The sequence below is a fragment of the Acromyrmex echinatior genome, chromosome 1, assembly GCF_024713525.1.
Source record: "Acromyrmex echinatior isolate Ae372 chromosome 1, ASM2471352v2, whole genome shotgun sequence".
Lineage (NCBI taxonomy): Eukaryota > Metazoa > Arthropoda > Insecta > Hymenoptera > Formicidae > Acromyrmex > Acromyrmex echinatior.
Genome location: NC_141852.1, coordinates 13,984,660 through 14,002,862, shown reverse-complemented (window position 1 = coordinate 14,002,862; position 18,203 = coordinate 13,984,660). Strand labels below are relative to the sequence as shown.

At 40.7% G+C, this 18,203-nt stretch overlaps 2 protein-coding genes across 9 annotated transcripts in view; one reads left to right on the top strand and one right to left on the bottom strand.

The window, feature by feature from the left end:
• Positions 1 to 18,203, top strand: part of LOC147910988 (uncharacterized) — a 320,664-nt gene that overhangs the window by 226,245 nt on the left and 76,216 nt on the right. The window lies entirely within an intron of this gene.
• LOC105146922 (LIM domain only protein 3) overlaps positions 1 to 18,203 on the bottom strand; it is an 86,429-nt gene that overhangs the window by 23,992 nt on the left and 44,234 nt on the right. The window contains exon 1 of one of the 3 annotated variants that reach the window (XM_087408901.1): positions 9,936 to 10,853. The exons of the other annotated variants lie outside the window; for them this stretch is intronic. The gene's annotated coding sequence lies outside the window, so the exon portion shown is untranslated. Of the gene's footprint in view, positions 1 to 9,935; positions 10,854 to 18,203 lie in introns of those variants that run through there. 3 annotated transcript variants of the gene reach the window in all.

Genomic DNA, 18,203 nt, shown 5'->3' with positions numbered 1-18,203 from the left:
ATTTCTTTCAATTGTCACTTTTAAAGTAAGTAAGAGTTAGATTCCTAAAAGTTTCTGATCAATAAAATTTACGATAATTTTCGTCAGTCTGTTTTTTAGTTTACATTATTATAAATTCATAAAATTCTTATTATAATCAACTTAAGAATAATATTCTAAATAAAAGAATATATTATATACTTATATACTAAATCTTTATTTATGAAAAAAAATAAAAATTCTTTATCTGAATAATACATAATAAAAGTACTCATTGGCTGGAAATTTTTGACAGCCACTATATATAATAAAACGTTAATAATAAAAATTCTTCTGATATTTATATACCATCGATCGTCGGTATTTGCTGGATTATATTATTTGGGTATTGAAAACTAGCAGTCATCGTTTTATTTCTACGAGGAGGAGGTCTCGGAGAAATTCGATTCTTCGCCGATAAAATCGGTCTCACGTCGGGCGCGCTGTGCGACATTTCTCGTCTGCGTGTTTTCTCGTCTGAGATAGCATAATCGTAAAATGGCAAACTGATTTCGAGCGGTTTTTCCGTGTCGGCGCGAACGGTCAATTGCTGCTCACTCCTCAAACATGGACGAATCTCGATCGGAACGCTGATATTCGATCGTGAAATCAGTAATGGAATATACGACTTTTTATTCGGTCAATATAAGGAGCACCCTTCCGAGATTACGAAATTGCTCTAACAGCAATATAGGAGAAATCCACCCCCACATCTCCTCCGTCGCGCTTCTCCAAGCGACTCTCCCAACTCGCCGTTTCCCACCGTCCGTCTATCCCGGGGATTCCGTCGGAGCGGACACAGAGGGCCGCTCTAGGTGGTTTAATAAAAATGTCAAATATAAAGTAGCCGGTGGGGACGGACGTTTAGGAAATAAATAAATGTAAAAGAAAACTCGAGAGTGGAAAGGAGAAGAGGAAAGACCGAGAGCACGCGGGATGGACAAATACGTAGACGGATATACGTAGGAAGAGGGCGACGGCGACGAAGAGGGTGAAGTCGTCTCGTGGGAAGAGCGGGAGTATAGTAGAGTCAATATATTATTACGGTTAAAGGTCAGCGTGACGTACTCGGCTGACCCAAACTGTGAGTGACTGCACTCGCCAATTCAATCGGAAGTCGCTTTCTTACGTCCGAAACTTGTATTGAAGATGCTCAATAAAATATGGCGCCCCACCGGTAGCACAATGCGGCGGAACGGACAGATACAAAGAGAAGTCCGTTTATTAATACCCCCCCGGATTGGAAAATCCTCTAAGAGGGGAAATCCAAGAGAAGGGGTGGGCAAGTAAGCACGGCTGCAATTTCGGGGCTTGATAATGATCCGACGGTCCTCTCTCCCTCCCGGTCTATGGATCCCATGTCATTATACTATGAAGTGGAGGGATTGCTAATTAGTCATTAGCGTAGGAAAAAGACACCCTCAACTAGTACCGCTGCAGGTGCGGGACGGCGGGCAACTCTACCCCGACGACGGTGAGGTTGACGGCGATGGCGTGGATGGTGCACGGGAAACTTGGGCAAACAGGGTGTAGCTGCGCTGGCCTACGTCTAATTGGACCCTAGCGACGTAAGTTCCACTAATTGAGACCGGCCTCGTAACTATCAACACCGCTACAAGGGTCCGTTCGTAAATTCTGAATGGACGAGCAACGATAACGATACGGATATACCGCCGCTGATTGGGTGAACACGAGGCGAAACTACATCGCGGGCGTTGCGCGAGCTATCGTAGTCATAGTCGTCACCGACGTCGTCGTCGCCGGATGAGAGATAATTACAAGTTGTAAATTTACTATATTACTACGGTTAATGAGGGCGCGCGTAATTAGAACGAGTACTTGTTCCCCGCGCTGCGCATTTCAAACTATGCAGGTAATGGTCGATTAATTAATAGTCCCCGACCGGAGCTTAAACCCCGTTGTAGACGGCCGCGACTGATTGCGACTTCCTCGTGCGTGCGATATTTTGGAGACGAGAACGTGAAATAAATTATTTCTTAACTCTTCTCCTTATATCTTGGAGATCTTCAAATTGCGGAGACGCGGCGGTGATCGAAGGATGGTACGCCGAAATAAGGGCAAAGAAATGAGTGCGACGGAAAAGAAATGTAAGCGGAGAACGATGAGAGAAGCAGCAAGATAGAGCCAAATTTTAATTTCGTCCCTGACAAAGCGAGAGGCTGCGCGGTGAGAGGCTGCTCTCTCTGCTCGGGTCCTTCAGGACCACGGTATTCCATCCTTCAGGATCATTATATCGCCAATTAGAAGATAGCGGAGCACGGCGTCGCCTAACAAGCTTCCTGGGGGGGAAAGTTGGGTGGCTGGAGGGAGAGGAGGGACCAGGCAGAGAGGACGAGGACAGACCTACTCTCGCGTCGTTACGACTATACGACTATACTACTATCGTACCGGTGCGGCGCGGCGCCGCGACGCCTCGCGTCTCTCGTTGGCATCACCGTTATAAAATATTCACTGCAACTCGATGCTCCTGACCGGGCCGGCGCCGCACTACGGTATAATTAAGACGCACGTGAGATCGTCTTGACGATGCCAATTGTGTTCGTTACGGGATAAGGGTGAGCCTTGGAGCGCGGCATGGCATGCAGAAGGGGAGTATAATATCGATCCGACCTGCGAGAAACCGAAATGACAAAAGAGCGAAATACGTCGGACGAAACTCGATCGCTAAAAGAGTCTCATTTCTACCGTTTTTGCGCATGATGATGTCAGTTCTAATAATTTTTTTTTGGGATACTGTACTTTTTTCTTTAAAAAATCTTGTATGAAATCTTAAAATTGTATAATACAAATGTGTAAATGTGTGTATACGCTTTGAATTTTTCTTTGATCTCCCACATAAAATTCTTTCATACTTTAATCGCGACGTATCCAGTTTTATTGAAAGTGACAAATACCTCACTATGATGATTAGAAATCGAAAAAATATTTTTTTTATCGAGAGTAGACATTTACGACGACCCGTGTATTTGAACAATGATATTTTTCGTGCATTCGCAAATATTCACATATTACAAACACTTTACTATGATGCTTAAGAATCAAAGAAACTTTTATTATCGAGGATAGATTCATGAGGATCTATGCGTTTTATAAACAATTTTATCACGCAAATATTCATCAATGTGAGTCGACGAAGACAGCTCCGTCGTTCTCGGTTATTTCCGAGCGATCGTTCTTTTCCCGGAAACAACGCGAATGTATACCAAAGGCATCGCCACGCAGGAATCGTTTCGAAGTCTTCGCGAAGAGATGTGAGAGAGAGAGAGAGAGAGAGAGAGAGAGAGAGAGAGAGAGAGAGAGAGAGAAGAATCGACGTAGTAGCGCGGTAGCGATACACTTTTCTCCGTAGGCAATATTCATAAATCACCCTTCAGATCGCTCCCGCCCTTGCCGCGTTTCATCCTCTCCCCCTCCTCGTCCGTTTCCATCCCTCTTATATACGCTTAGAATATAAGCACCAGTTTTCTTTTTTCGCCGAAGGGATGCAGTGCCGAGGTCAACTTCCCGTTCGTCCCTCCCCGCGCGATTTCCTCATTCTCGGTCCTCCTCACTCTCCGAAAGTCCGTCCAAAAGAGGAAGGGGTGGTTGGCAAGATGAGGGCGGTTGGAAAAGCGCGGAACCATAGACGAGGAACGAGTTAGTCCTGCGGTGGTGTGGGACTCGCTGAGAAGGGGTGGTCTCAGATTCTATTAAGATCTCAGTAAGTCTTGTTACACGGGGAGGCCACGCCGCAAATCTCGCAATAAAACAGCCACCGGTATAACACCGATTCGGGGACCGTCGTCGTCTACCAGAAGCCAACCCCCCGTCGCTCCTCCGTCGCTGGCGACATCGCGCGCGCGTTCTCTCGTATACATATACCGAAACTCCCCTGCGGCGTGTTCCGAAGGGGGAGAGGGAGTGAGCAAAATTTATCTGCAGCACGCAGTATTCCGGAAGAGGAAAATCTCTGGTAATCCGATCTCAAGACCGCAATTAGCTTTTTAGAATCGTTAACTCTATTCGCCATTCAATCTACACTTTTAAACAATAAGAAATACTTGCTATTTTCATATTTATCTTTTATATCTAAAAATCTAATTCGCTGCAACAAATTTTCATGGGAGTTATATTTTAAAATTATGCTTTCTCGAAAAATAGCATTCAATACAAAAATCATCATCTTAGGATTTATGCAAATATAGATTAACTTCAATCTCGATTCAACTTACTTTTCATGTTTTTCTAATTCTTGGAACTAGAGGAAGATAAAGCGTAAGTTGAACCAAAATTGAAATTAATTTACATTGATGGAAATGGGCATTAATCGAATTCATTATTGTAAATATCGTGTCATAACAGCATGAAGGAAGCAACAAAGGTATCCTTATTTCGTGCGAAATTCTCACGTCTTCGCACTCCATCTCCTACGGAATGCTGATTATGGAGAACCAACTTGAGTATTGCCTAGATAGGGGGGGGGGGAGAGAGAGAGAGAGAGAGAGAGAGAGAGAGAGAGAGAGAGAGAGAGAGAGAGAGAGAACAAACAGAGCACGCCGATCGAGGGAGGGTCGCGTTCTCCAGCCGAGGGTCCGAAATCAATCAAAACATTAATTGAAAGAGCGAGAAGACAATGGAGCCGACTCGGCTAAGGCGGTAGGTATGGATGGTCTTGATAATCGAAAGATATCCTGGCCAATAGCCGGTAACCCGTCGGAGCACACCGAACGAGTTGGAAAAGGAACTTTCCTCTGGGTTTCCTTCCTGCGAAGAGTGGAGAGGAAAATTCGTGGCACGGAGTCTTGGCCGGTTGGTGAGAGAACAGAAAGAGAAAAGAAAAAAGACGATAAAGAGAAAGAAACACAAGGAAAGCGAGAAGAAGAAATTATACGAGAATGTCCAAGGATAAAATAAAGTCTTTTTCCACTATAGTCATCGCATTCCTTTCTTGTAAATAACGTCGTTTACGCGACGATATGCTAGGAGGTCGCCCCACTCACGAGGGGGTCCCCAGCAACAAATTCGATTATCCGAGTCGATACAGAGTCGATCCGGGGATGCCCGGCGTTAGCTGGTTGCTGTGGCGCGGCGAGTTAATGAACGCGCTCTCTATTCAATTGTTGACCGGTATTATTAGTACGGCGAACGTTAGCGCTTTATTAATTAACAAATCGATTTCGGTCGGTAGCGAATGCTAATTATTCAACATCGGCCCGGCATTCGGTGCCGTTGCGAATGGTTCTTTAATGAGCGAAGCTAATTGTACGAGGTACTCTCAATAGCGTTGCGCTAAAGGAGCAACCGTCGAGCGCCGATGAAACTTTTAACGATCGATAAAAGAATGTTGCGGAATTTCGCCCCAGTGTCGTCCGCGTTGCTTCCGTGCCCCTCGCAATCGATGGTATCTCTTAATAATTTTGCATCAATCCGTCGATCCCTGTAGCCCATGAACTTTTCTCTCATTGTCAGTCGTCTATCGCGTGGTTAAAACTCTGCTGAAGCGATTTTGATTTCTTTAGATCGTTGAAAGCTCACATTTAGCTTCTCTATTTCTCAATACTCTCTTCTACTTTCAAGTACTGATGTACTTGGTACCGAGATTGGCGTTCTAGGGCAACGCGACACCCAAAGTATACAAGGGCATCACTGCACAGAAAAAAAATCTCGCAGGAAAATATCGGGGACGACGCCCAGAAGGACGCGGCACTGCCATCTGGCGGTGTGCCCAAGGACCCACGAGAAGCTTCAATCGCCGTAAAAGCAACCCCTCCGACTTAAGGAAGACGACGGTTGGAGAGAAAAGGGCGAAATGAGAGCAATACAGAAAGGAGAGAAATAAAGAAGGAAAGAGAAGAAGGTATTGAAGAGAGGAGAAGTAAAAGTTAGTAGCTCACCGAGGCGGACAGAGATAGAGTCCAGGCGAGGGTTGATAGACCGCTGGGGGGCTGGGGATGCGAAGCAGGGGGAGAAGGACAGGGTGCGATGGTCAGCTCGCGAGATACACGTTCGACGGTGCGGCCGACTTAAGAGGATTACATTTGATATTTCGATCGGGCAAAGTGGCTTTTTATTGGACATTCGCCGCGGAATTATCGCTGACTCGTGTCGAAAGGCATTACGCGCGCCCCGGCGTTATTAAATTATAGCAGCGGCCCGCTACCACGCTATAATGTCCGGAAAACGAGGAAAATGCTGCTTGTGAAAAAAAAGGTCTGCTTCGGCGAAAGAGAAACTTCCACTGTTATTTTCTAAAAGAACTTGCGACGAATACTTGGCCCTGAGACTGTTGGACCCTTGTTTCGAAGTTTATGAGTGATGTATACCTATACGTAAACTCGAATCACTTAAATTACATTTATTTATTTATTTCTACTCTCTAGACTGTTGAATTCATAATGTAAAATTGTATCCAATTTTTTAGATCATTCCTATAGATCGTTACTACTCAATATGTCTTTTATAATTTAACTTTTACATGATAATCATTACAATCTCAAAAAATATCATATTTTGGGCAAGAAATATAATGAAATAACGAATTATAACAAATGTTATTCAAGTAAAAGCTATTAAGAAAGATTTTTAAAAAAGACATGTACCTTATAGGTTAACTAAAACAATAACGGCGCGTTAAATAATTTAACTCAAGAAATATATTAAATTTGACTTGAATTTAATTTACTATTTTCTAAGTATATACATGTTAATACGAACGTTGTTTATTTTGACTGTGCGCAATTCAACCACAGAAATGGTTGTTTCTTAATCACACATCTTATATTAAAATACTATACTTAATAGCTAAAAACAATAAAATATTATTTAATTTAAAGAATTAGTTTAAATTTGATCTTTTAATATTTAATATTAAACATTTAATATTTAACAAATAATATTTAACAATTTACTATTATTACTAAGTACATTAGTTTCAATTAAAAATTTTTTAATTTTAGTTAAAAAAGAAATATATCTAATGAAACCATTAAGAACTGCATAAGCAGCTTTAATCAATTTTTTAGAAGCGCATTGATCGTTGTATCAAGAACCGATAACGATTCGATTCATTTTTTACGAGCAGCGGGGAAATTTTTCGAAACAATGAAGACCGTGCGGCACAGTTTCGACTCAGCAGTCGCGGTAATAAACTGGCGAAATAGCGACAACAACTAGCGTCCACGACGGTAACAGCAGCCTTTTCTCCTCTTTTAGCCCGCGAGGCTAATTAGTCGCGGCAATTTGTCGGTGCGAAACAAATGCGGTCGGTTCGAAGGTCTCGCGCTCGCACGAGCTTTCTCGATTTATACGCGCGCGTGTTAGCCGTATCTACTTTATACCTACCTCCATCGGAAGCGAACTTCAAACGAAATAATTAAGCGATTCTCTTTAGCTTGGCCCGGCTAACGAGCCCGCTGTTGGCTGAAACTAGTGCCAATTATCGGCATTCAAACGGACGAGTACACGCGGGTGGCCGACAGTTGAGACGTTCTCTTGGCGGGCCGTCGGGACGGCGACGGAAGAGGAGGAGGAGGAGGAGGAGGAGGAGAAGGAGAAAGACGAGAAAGAGAGAAGAGGAGGTGAGAGAGGAAAGATCGCTGATGAAGAAGGCGGCGGGGCTTTCAAGAAACAGGGCGGGATGCTTGTCCGGACGTACAGTTAGCTTCATTATTTCGACTTCAACCGACGACATATGTGGGAATAAAACGCGTGATGTGGCTACGCGAGAAGGATCTGTATCTTATCTTGCGAAAAATCGTAGAAAGAGAGGAAGATTGAAGACGATGATATTTCCAGTTTTCTTTAACGAAGAGATTCATCAGCCGCATTTATCTGCTGGAATTTCCTTTTCAATTTCTTCATCGAAGGTGAAGGTTTCTGATGTTCAACGCTCGATAATTCGTTAATTAAGATTCTAATTGAATTTTCGCGAAGTAAATAGAGTGTACGGAAGAAGATCTTGAATGTGTGACGATAATAATATAAGTTTTTAAAAATACAAAACATATCTTTTGGTCATAAATATAAAATATCTCCATAAATTGACGTAAACGTTCTATATCTAAATAAAAATATATTGAAATAGTTTTAATAGAAAATAATATTTACTTTTGTAATTATTTTAATATTTTATGATTTCTCCTTTGGTTTTTGTTATCGTCTTTTTCGAAAGAAGAAAAAGTTATAAGTTGGAGGTACTTCATATTTATGCTGTATTGAGATGCTGTAGAATATTTAAATTTTTGTCAAACAGTAAGTAAGTATGAAAAATCTTTTGGAAAGTTGGAAAATAAAGCGATATATTTTTATCGGATAGTTTAGATCGATTAGATCCTAAATTGATTATTTCCTTTTATGTATAATAAAAAGATATTTATAATCACTCATGACACTTTAAAATAAATTCTGAAGGATTATATAATAATGTGCTATTTCGACGAATCGCTCGCGAGATTGCACCTAGCGCTAATCTTCGTGAAAGCTTTGTCACGCGCTGCAACTGGCTCGCTCTTGCATATTGGATGACGATATCTCGAAAACGATTCATACATAGTGCATTACGTAATCTCATAGCATCAGTTTGAGACATTACTAAGACGGTTCAATGAAGAAACGTAGCTCCATTGTCATGAATGAATGAAATTAAAATAATCTAATCTAATTGACTTTAGATACTACAATTTCAATAATAGAATGAATATGAATAACACACACACACAAAGAGAGAGAGAGAGAGAGAGAGAGAGAGAGAGAGAGAGAGACAAAGTAAGAAGCGCCAAATATAATCGAGGTTGGATCTTGCTTGTAAATTTAAAATTTTTTTTGTTATATATAAATTACGCTTCAATTACATAAATTACAACTTTCAATTGTCCAGAGGAAGAAAATATTACCCTAAAACAAAGAAATTTAGACCAGTATTTATAGTCAGTTATTTTAAGACTATCTTAAGTAATGTCTTAAGATGCTAGTATAACTTTCTGATTGGTTCTGATGACATCTTAAGACTGTACTTAAGATAGTCTTAAATATAAGAAATCATTAAACCATCCTTAAACAAAATTTAATTTCACGGCATTTTTTCTTTCACTACAAAAAAAAACACACGTTGCGCTTTTCGTGACAAAAAAAGTATGTACATACATATTGATGCATAAATAATTTAATTAACTGCCGCAATAAAAACTGTCGTATTATAAATGTCTCTTTAATTTTAATTAAACGTCTCAAGGATTGGCGTTAATTAATCGCGTTCCCCTCGCAGCCGCGCTAGTCGATAATCACGCGCCGTTACGACGATTCAGCGGGACAAAGGAATCACGAAGTAAAGGAGCTGTACGAGTCATTTCTAAGGATGCAGTTAATCCGCGTCGGCTAACGGCTAACGGCAGCCCTACAACGGAATCGCCTTAAAACGCGACCGGTAATTGGAACAGACGTCGGTCGATGAGAGACGGGACCCTCGCGCGAGAGATGCAAGCGCCCAAGAAGGGGGTGAATGACTATACAGAAGTGTGCCAGCGCGTGCTTATCTGCCAAGCTAAAAAGCAAGACAGTTTATAATTAACGCGAGACTCTCACGCGACTTCTTTAGCAAATGCACGTTCATTTTATACACCGTCTATATACACGCGTCGCGATCTTATCGGCGCGTTTTATTTTCTCCTCTCCTCTCATCCTACGTTCTGCATCTTATGTTTCGTAAATGCATTTTACACAGAAATATCACGCTGCGCGTGTGGGACGCGAGATCGAGATTGATAAATGTTACCTAGCGAACCGAGTAATTACACTCTTTCACATTTGGAGTAATCAAATCTCGACGCAATCTAGAGTTCTCATCAAAGTCCCATTCTATTTCCCGCCAGTCCGTCTATCTCGCTGTGATCTGATCTCATCTGATCTCTGATCGCATTTACCTGTCAACAATTGCTGGGAAATGGCGAAGGTTTCGTTGCGAGGCAGAGCAATCTTCTTCGTTTAAGCTTTCCGCGTCACGTGGCACTGCACAAGGCGCACGAAACGGCCACCAATCGTCCACGGATCGTCTTCCCCCATCAGTGATCAATTATCGAATGATCGATCGCGATCTATTGGAATTCTACACGAACGTTCTCACGTACAATGTTCTCCTTACAACCCTCAGCCACGCACACTCTTGAGTACGCAGGGACAAGCATGAAGTAAACGTGCGTCAAGCAATGTCCCACCGGAAGTACCACGAGACCACCGCTCCGGCGGTCGGCTGTAAACTGCCGAGTGCCGCGTGCAGCCACGGCACGCCACCGAGAGTGATAAATCCCCACCATCACCTAGCCACCCTCTCTCGACAGCCTCCGCCACCGTCGTTCCTGGTACCCCTACGCGTTTTCCCCACCACGTCGCAAACACCACCACCAACGGTTACCCCTTACTTACCCCTTACGCGCGTGCTCTCTCTCTCTCTCTCATACACGCGCGCACACACAAACAAACAAACACACACACACACTTCCTCTCCTCGCTCTCATCGTTCGCGCGTGTCGATCCTTCAACTATCCGTGTTCCACCGCACAATTTAGCCTCCACCCCTCCTTCTATCCCGCACGGCATCACGCCGGATGTACCCCGATTCGGAATAGCAGCCGCACTCCAGTCGATTAGGCGGCGCGTTTAGGATGGCGAGTTATGAGCCCTCGATTTCCAACGGCGACGAAGAGCGAGCGCACAGGGGGTGGCTGATCGACGGAAGGGATGGAACGTGCCGCTACGACGTGCCGCCGTGAAGTGAAGACGACGGCGAATTGCGAGGGGATATATCGATTATGGTACCGCGCGCTCTGGTGTTTGTTTCTTTTTAATTTCGCGCCTGTCGACGTCCCGCCGAGGATAAGAATCGACTTTGTCCGAGACTCGGTAAAGGAACGTGCGCGATCGTAATCACGATTGAATGAGGGATTCAATTACCAACGATTTATCGTAATGAATGCATAATGATTCGATATCTTGTCGATTTAATCGCAAATCCAATTAAATAAGGAAAACAAAAATTGATTGTTTATTATTGATTATTTGTGTTCTCCATTTCAAAGGAATTTTCTTTATGAGCGATATTATTATACATAATTATTAATATAATATAGATTCTAATATAAGAAATATTTATTTAAAATTGAATATAATAAACTTATTTACAGAAAAAATGTATTAATTGCAAAGTATTACAAGCTCTACTAACATATTTCAATGTATTTCTTTCGCAATGTACTGTTGCAAGTAACTGCTTTTGTTTCGACAATTTTTTTAAACAAATATTTTATAATTTATATCTTTACTATTGTAATGTTTAAATTCCATTATACAATAATACAATTTATATAAAAATTCTTTTATTATTAATAATGATGTTACATTGTTCATTGTTTCAGAATTAATTCTTTTCAGGGAAAGGATAATTAGAGACAAATGGAAAAAATTAGGGATGTAAATAGAAAATGTATTATATAATAAAAAAAAGTTCAAATAACAGTATATATAGAACATGAGAAATAATGATGTAGTTTAGTCATTAATTATTAGTCAATAAATAGCTTAGTAGTGAGGCTAATCGAGGTGTACGAGAGCTCTGTAAGATCTTTCTAAGGAACGATCACGTTCGTCGACGGTCGTGAAATAGCTGTGGAGGATTAACCTCCGGCGTGGCGCGTCTCGCTCGACGGGATACCCCCCTAGAATCACCCCTACGAATTCCACCCTGCCGTACCACACGCCTACACGCAAGCCGATGCAGGGGAAATATATCCCTTCCACGCGCTTTAAACTCCTACCTCGCGGACACGCGCTTGCCACCCCTACGAAGCCACACCTCCCATTACAAAAATTACACCGGTCGCTGATTTAGTGTTCTGCGCCGATTCACGGTGGTGCCCGTGCGCGAGGGGGGTGCAGGAATTGGTAGAGGAGGAGAAGGAGGAGGAGGAGGAGGAGGAGGTAGGCAAGGAGCCGTAAGGGTTGCGCGGTGCAAGGTGGGGACGTAAGTAATGAAAGGGTTGCCGCCGGCTTCGAGAATCACGGAATCATTCGCCAGATTAAATTAGAAAGGCTACAACCTTTTTTTTTTTCCGTTCCCATATACCCCGGACCAACGAAATGGATTAAGCCATGCTTATCGCCCGATGGCCGGCGGTCTCTCTTTTAATTACAAGCTGATTTATGACGTCACGTCTATCGCACAACCGCGGGAAGTTTAGGTTACCTCTCAGGAAGTAATGTTTTCAGAGAAGAAAAAGAGCTTCGCGATCTTATCCGGTTTCATGCTTGTATTACTCTCCCCGCGTTAATCTCGGCATCGTTATCAGATAAAATAGAGGACGACAGAGCTTCTATACTTGCAGCGAAAAATTTCCGACGGCACCGTCGTAAAGGGCGCTTTTACACCGGATGATCTAAAAGAGCACTACGATAAGTTTCGAGTCGACGTTTCCTCGGCGAATCTTCAAAACCGAGGTAACAGTTACGGAGTTGTTTAATATTGAAAATTATAAAGAGTTACAGCGAATAAGTTTCGCAAGTGTAAATAGGTAATAAAACTTCATTTGCCAATTAATCTCAGGTGCACTTTAACAGAAATTTAATTGGCGACTTAATTACCACGTTATTGAATGCCGTAAATTAAAAATGCACGCCGGCTTACCGAGGTGCATTTAATATTGAGAAAATTGAGGGGCCACGCAAAGGAAACGATGCGCGCTCTGATTTTTATCAGATTGGTATACTTCAGATTCACTGGGAAATCCCTAGCCGACAGAAAGAGTGCGCAACGCTCGCAGCATCCTTGTATACCGTCGCAAATCCAAAATCGCTATACGACGTTCGATAATAGTTCTCCCACGAGTATCGCGAGATGCGCGTTTCCAAAGCCTGTCGTTCGCCGCACGAAAGAGGAGAAAGCGAAATGCGAGAGAGTCCTGAAATTGCAAGAGGTGAGGCGAAAAGTGAGAGAAGGAAGGTGTCGGGAGGGGCATCTCGCATGCACTTGTGTGCGCGCGCGCGCGCGCGTGTGTGTGTGTGTGTGTGTGTGTGTGTATGGAGGAGAGGAAGTATGTGTTTGTGTAGGACGAAGGGCAAGAGTGAAGTGGGAGGCAGGATGGGAAAGAGGAATGGGGAGCGTACTAATCACTTCTACGGACTTTAATGGAGGTTTTCTGTACGCCGTCTACTTTGTCCACGACTTATACTACTTCGAACCCCGTTGGAGCTCGACGCGGAGCATTTGATAGAAAAAGCGGGCGGAAAGTAGCGTTACGTGTATTAAACTAAGCGGCACTCTCGCCGACCGCGCTCGCGATGCCCTTATCTCGCGAAAAAGCATTTAACGACGCGACGCGCCGCGTCGCGCCGGCGCGACGATAAATTCCGCGTCGAACTTGAAGAAGGCGACACACGCGCGTAAGTTACAATGCTTTATGCCGTATACGATTGCAATAGGAAATAATAGCTCTTCGAAAAGAGCTTTGTTTCTCTCAATTCGGACTGTATAAGATAAAAAAATCACTAAAATATATCGCTTCTTTACTTTAAAAGTGACACAACTAAAATGATGTGATTTCGAGTTATTGTTATGAATGAGTTAAACAAATTATCTGATCAATCATTTAAAAAACTGATATTCTTAAAAAATCATTACAACTCAAAAAGAGTGATTTAAACAAAAATTAAAATTGTCATGACTAAAAGAAAGTGAATTTTTGAGGATTGTGAAACGAAAATGACAAAAGTAACATTTGATTATGTAAAAATCTATTCTTTTTGTAAATATCATTTGATTGATCAATTTTCTATCAAGTTTTGTGAAAAATAATTTTTCTCCTTTTCTAGGAAACTTTTGTAGCTGAATCACTTTTGGAGTACAGGAGCAATGTGTTCCATAATAATGAGATAGAAATTTTTATATACATAAGAAGAATGATTTTTACTGAAGTATCTAAAATTTAGGTAGATATCTACAGATTTGATAAGAATTTTATTGAACCATCCGAATAATTATGTAGGATGTTCAAACTGATTATTAGAATGTCAAAATTTTATGCAATCATTGAGATTGGTACGTAATTATTTCGATGTTTTAACGAAATTATTTTCAGACCTGTGTCTGGCTAAATTTTTAGACTACAGCAAAACCATGTATAATGTAAATAAAAGAAGAAAGTCACTTTAGAGTCGAGAATTTTAAATGGTATACTTTGCAATTCTGCAATAATTATTCAATCAACACACATCGATATTCGCACGGCGTGTCCGATGTGTTCAACTTTTTACGAAAGTCTTGAGAAACAGTACGTCGTAGCATTTGGGAAGGGGAAATATTCTAAATCTGTGCTCGCCTGTCCTTCGCACCTGCGCGCGCGGAAATAACCACTGGGGATGCTGCGGATTTGGAGTGACGCAGCCCGACAGCATCGACGCTCGCGCGCGGCGCGGATACTAAGAGCTTTTCTGGAAAAGCAGGGCTCCATTAGCCGACTCGCCTGTCTTCTGAGTCCATTACAAGATGAGCCGCCATCCTCCCGAATGACCTTCTCCACTCCACCCGCCTTTCCAACTCCCTCACTGACACGTCGCGATCTACACACATTGCTTCGTAGCAAACTCGCTTGCTTCCAATCTCCCTCTGTCTCTCTCTTTTTCTCTTCTCGCATCCTCTTTCCTTTTACATATACATACACATATATAATATATTGCACTAGACCGTAAACACGCAATTTAAAAGATCAATCCTGTTCTTCGACATAAAGGACGGCCCAGCGTTTCTGAGGAATCGACGAAGGCGAACCGCACACAAATTTCGTACAAGACCATGTTCCAATATTGAAGCACTGTGCACAAACAACGTATACTACTGTGAACACGCGGACCTAAAGAAAACTGGACGAGCTGGACAAAATGGGGAAATTTTCTTTTCACTTTGTAAACCTGTCACGTGCCCAAAAAAACTTGCGAAAATTTTCAACTTTCCAACGTAAAAGTCTAAAATTTTCCCTATAAATTTTTGTTATGGAATTATCGCGGATTAAATAAAAGAAGCATTTTTACTTGGACTGCTCATAATAAAGTAATTCGTGAATTTTTAATTCGCGCCCGAAATTAAATATAATTCCATCAATTTCAATGCGCCATTTTATTAATCTGCACTCAAGCGAAATTGAAATCTTCGGTTTCCTGGAGTGATACAAATCTTCCTATCCAGTTGAAGGTATTTACCGCTTCGCACAAGAAATGGTTGCGGACGGTCTTATTGCTCGCGAAATGGCGTGCACGCGCAAGAAACGCAGGACAGGATCGCTGTTCCTCGCGCATTATTCGTGATAGAGTACGCCGGAAAGAGACGAGAGAAAGAGAGAGAAGAGCAAGTCGAACGTGGAAGGGTGAGAGAGGGATGCTGGTGCCAGATGTACTTAAACTAAGAGCGCTGCTCCACCGCGGCGCGTCCCCTGATTTATTCACTCTGTGAAATTTTTACTCCCTCCGCGTCGGGCCTCCGCGGGCCTTCGTTGCCCCAAACCGACATACGTCTTTGGAGTTGCTATGCGCGCAAGGCACCACGGGCCATCCTTGAGACTTCTCGGATAGCTCTACCGCGTCTCACGAGATATTCCCGTGCCGGCAGTACTTTTCGAATAGTAAAATCCTTCGAAATTCTACGTTTCTGCAAAATTGTCGTCTCACCGTCTCCGCCGGCTTCCGATACATCTCGAGCAACGGATTAATACTTGATCATTCTCCGTAGATATTAACAAACTTATTCATGATACTGTTTTTTTCAGTATGCGATGTATACCGCAAAAGCGATAAAAAAAATGATATGAATGATTGATCGTTATTATAATATATTATCTATATATGATGTTTCATCTAGATGAATATCATAGCTTATATTTTTTTCATTGTATATCGTATATTACTGCACAAAGAGTATTCTCTAAGATATTCTTACAAGGAGAAAATTTGCTGAAGTATCTAAAAATTTACATAGATACAGATCTGAAAATAATGTTGTTGAATCATCAACATAACATTGAAAAAAGATCTGGTTGCATTAACTGAAAATACAGATTCATCTGGTATGTCTGTTCGGCAAAAATAAACGAATCAGAATTTCTCATAGAAATTATCAGATGAATATGATTAATTCTTTCCTGTTAAATTTCTTGTTGATCGATTCTTGATTATCAAACTCTAATCGTTGCGACGATTAATATGCACATAATTCCACACAAGTTTTGGTGTTTCTAATATCAAGTATCATTATATCAATACATTTTAGCACATATAACTTCCAAATTATCAGATTCCTAAATGAATTTTGTTATAGAATTAAAAACTATACTATCAAAAAATTTCTTATTTACTTTCGTCTTCAAACCTAATATTGAAAGTGAAGAATCTCATAATGTTGTGCCTTTTATCTTATCGTGTGTGATTTTGAATTACGAGACTTCTGCTGCGTCCATCTCGCGGCTGTATTACGTACTGTGCTCTCGAGGAATCTTTATTGGATTTAACTAGAAGTTTTATAGATTCGACTGGAAAATACTAACCAAATCCACATAATTAAATCAAACGTTCTAAAATATAAAATTCTATCAAGATAACTTAAAAAAAAAAAATTTTGCTTGATTTTATCAAAATAATTCAATCATATACATCTTGTTGCTATAATCAAGAAATGAAAGTATAGTAATATCATTTCTTTTAACGTTACTTTTTATAATAATGAATTTGATAATGACGTTGTAATTTTTATATCTAATGATAACTGACTAAACGCTAAGATTGCGCTAAGATTGAGAAAGTCACTTAAAGTAACTTATTACATTTACGCGTTAATTACTAAGTAAAAGTAAATTACGAGTAAAAATAATTCGTTACAAGTATCGCATCGTGTTACTTTATATTCGTTACAAATAGCGAGTAAAAATAACTTGTTACAAATAATGACTTACTTTTTTCAGTAACGAGTGAATTTTCTAGTCTATTACAAGTAACGATTGACTTTTCCAACTTTAGTGTTATTGTTACTGCTATAAAACATTCATAATATCATTACCAAATCGTTATTATAACAAAATAAGGATAAAAAGTAATGGAGTTACAAGTAACGCAAATTCCTTAAGTATACTCAAATCATTTTTCTCATTGTCAGTATAAAAATGAGAAATGATGAGCAATGCTGTAAAAGTTTTGATATTCTAGTGTAGTTTTGATATTCCAATTTGAACGTTTTACATAATCATTTTGATGGTCTTACAAAATTATTTTTATATAACTGACCTCTCCTTTCTCTAATAAAATTTTTAAATACTTCAGCATCTTTTTCGTAATGTGTAAAGTAATTTATACAAAAGTAATTTATATATACGACGACGAAAAAATATATAATATATGTATAGTAGAATATTCACTATTCAACGGACCTTTACAGTTGTCCGGAACTGATTCTATTCTTCTTGAAATTTTTTAAACACAAAACTCTAAGGGACACGTTTGTTTTCTACACTAGTTCAATCTATAAAATTTAAGGAATAAAATAATATCTCAAAATTAACATTTATTAAAATTGTACCACAACTCCCATATTTTCAGTAAACTAAAAATTCTCTCCGTACAAAATTCCATTTGTGCAATCAGACTTTTTCCAGTATTATAAAACAAATGAATCTGTAAGATAAAAATATTTTTCAAAAATTTCTTTTTCCATTAAAAATCACTCCTTTCTTGGTTACAGCACTAATACGTGAATATTATCTCTTTCCTTGGTTATAACACTAATATATATGGATATATTGTATCATTTATTTATTTTATTATGAAAAATAAACGAAGAATAAGCAAGGAATAAACGAGCAGCCCTCTGAAGGATAAGTATGACTGTTCAAATGTAAGCTTCGGTTCGCAAGCAGTCTGTCCTTCCGGCAATCACTTACCGGCTAATGCATTACTTGCGAGAGTATACGAGCACTCACGCGATTACATACTCGTCAAGTATCTGCCTTTCGCTCGTATCTTCGGTCGGATTCTTATCCGCGGTATACCATCGGCAATCCCCCACGAATCTCCGAATCGCATAGACTCGCGATTCGGCATCTCGCACATCGTGCACGACGGGAACAACGGTTACAAGATACATGTGTCAATCTCCAGACTGACGT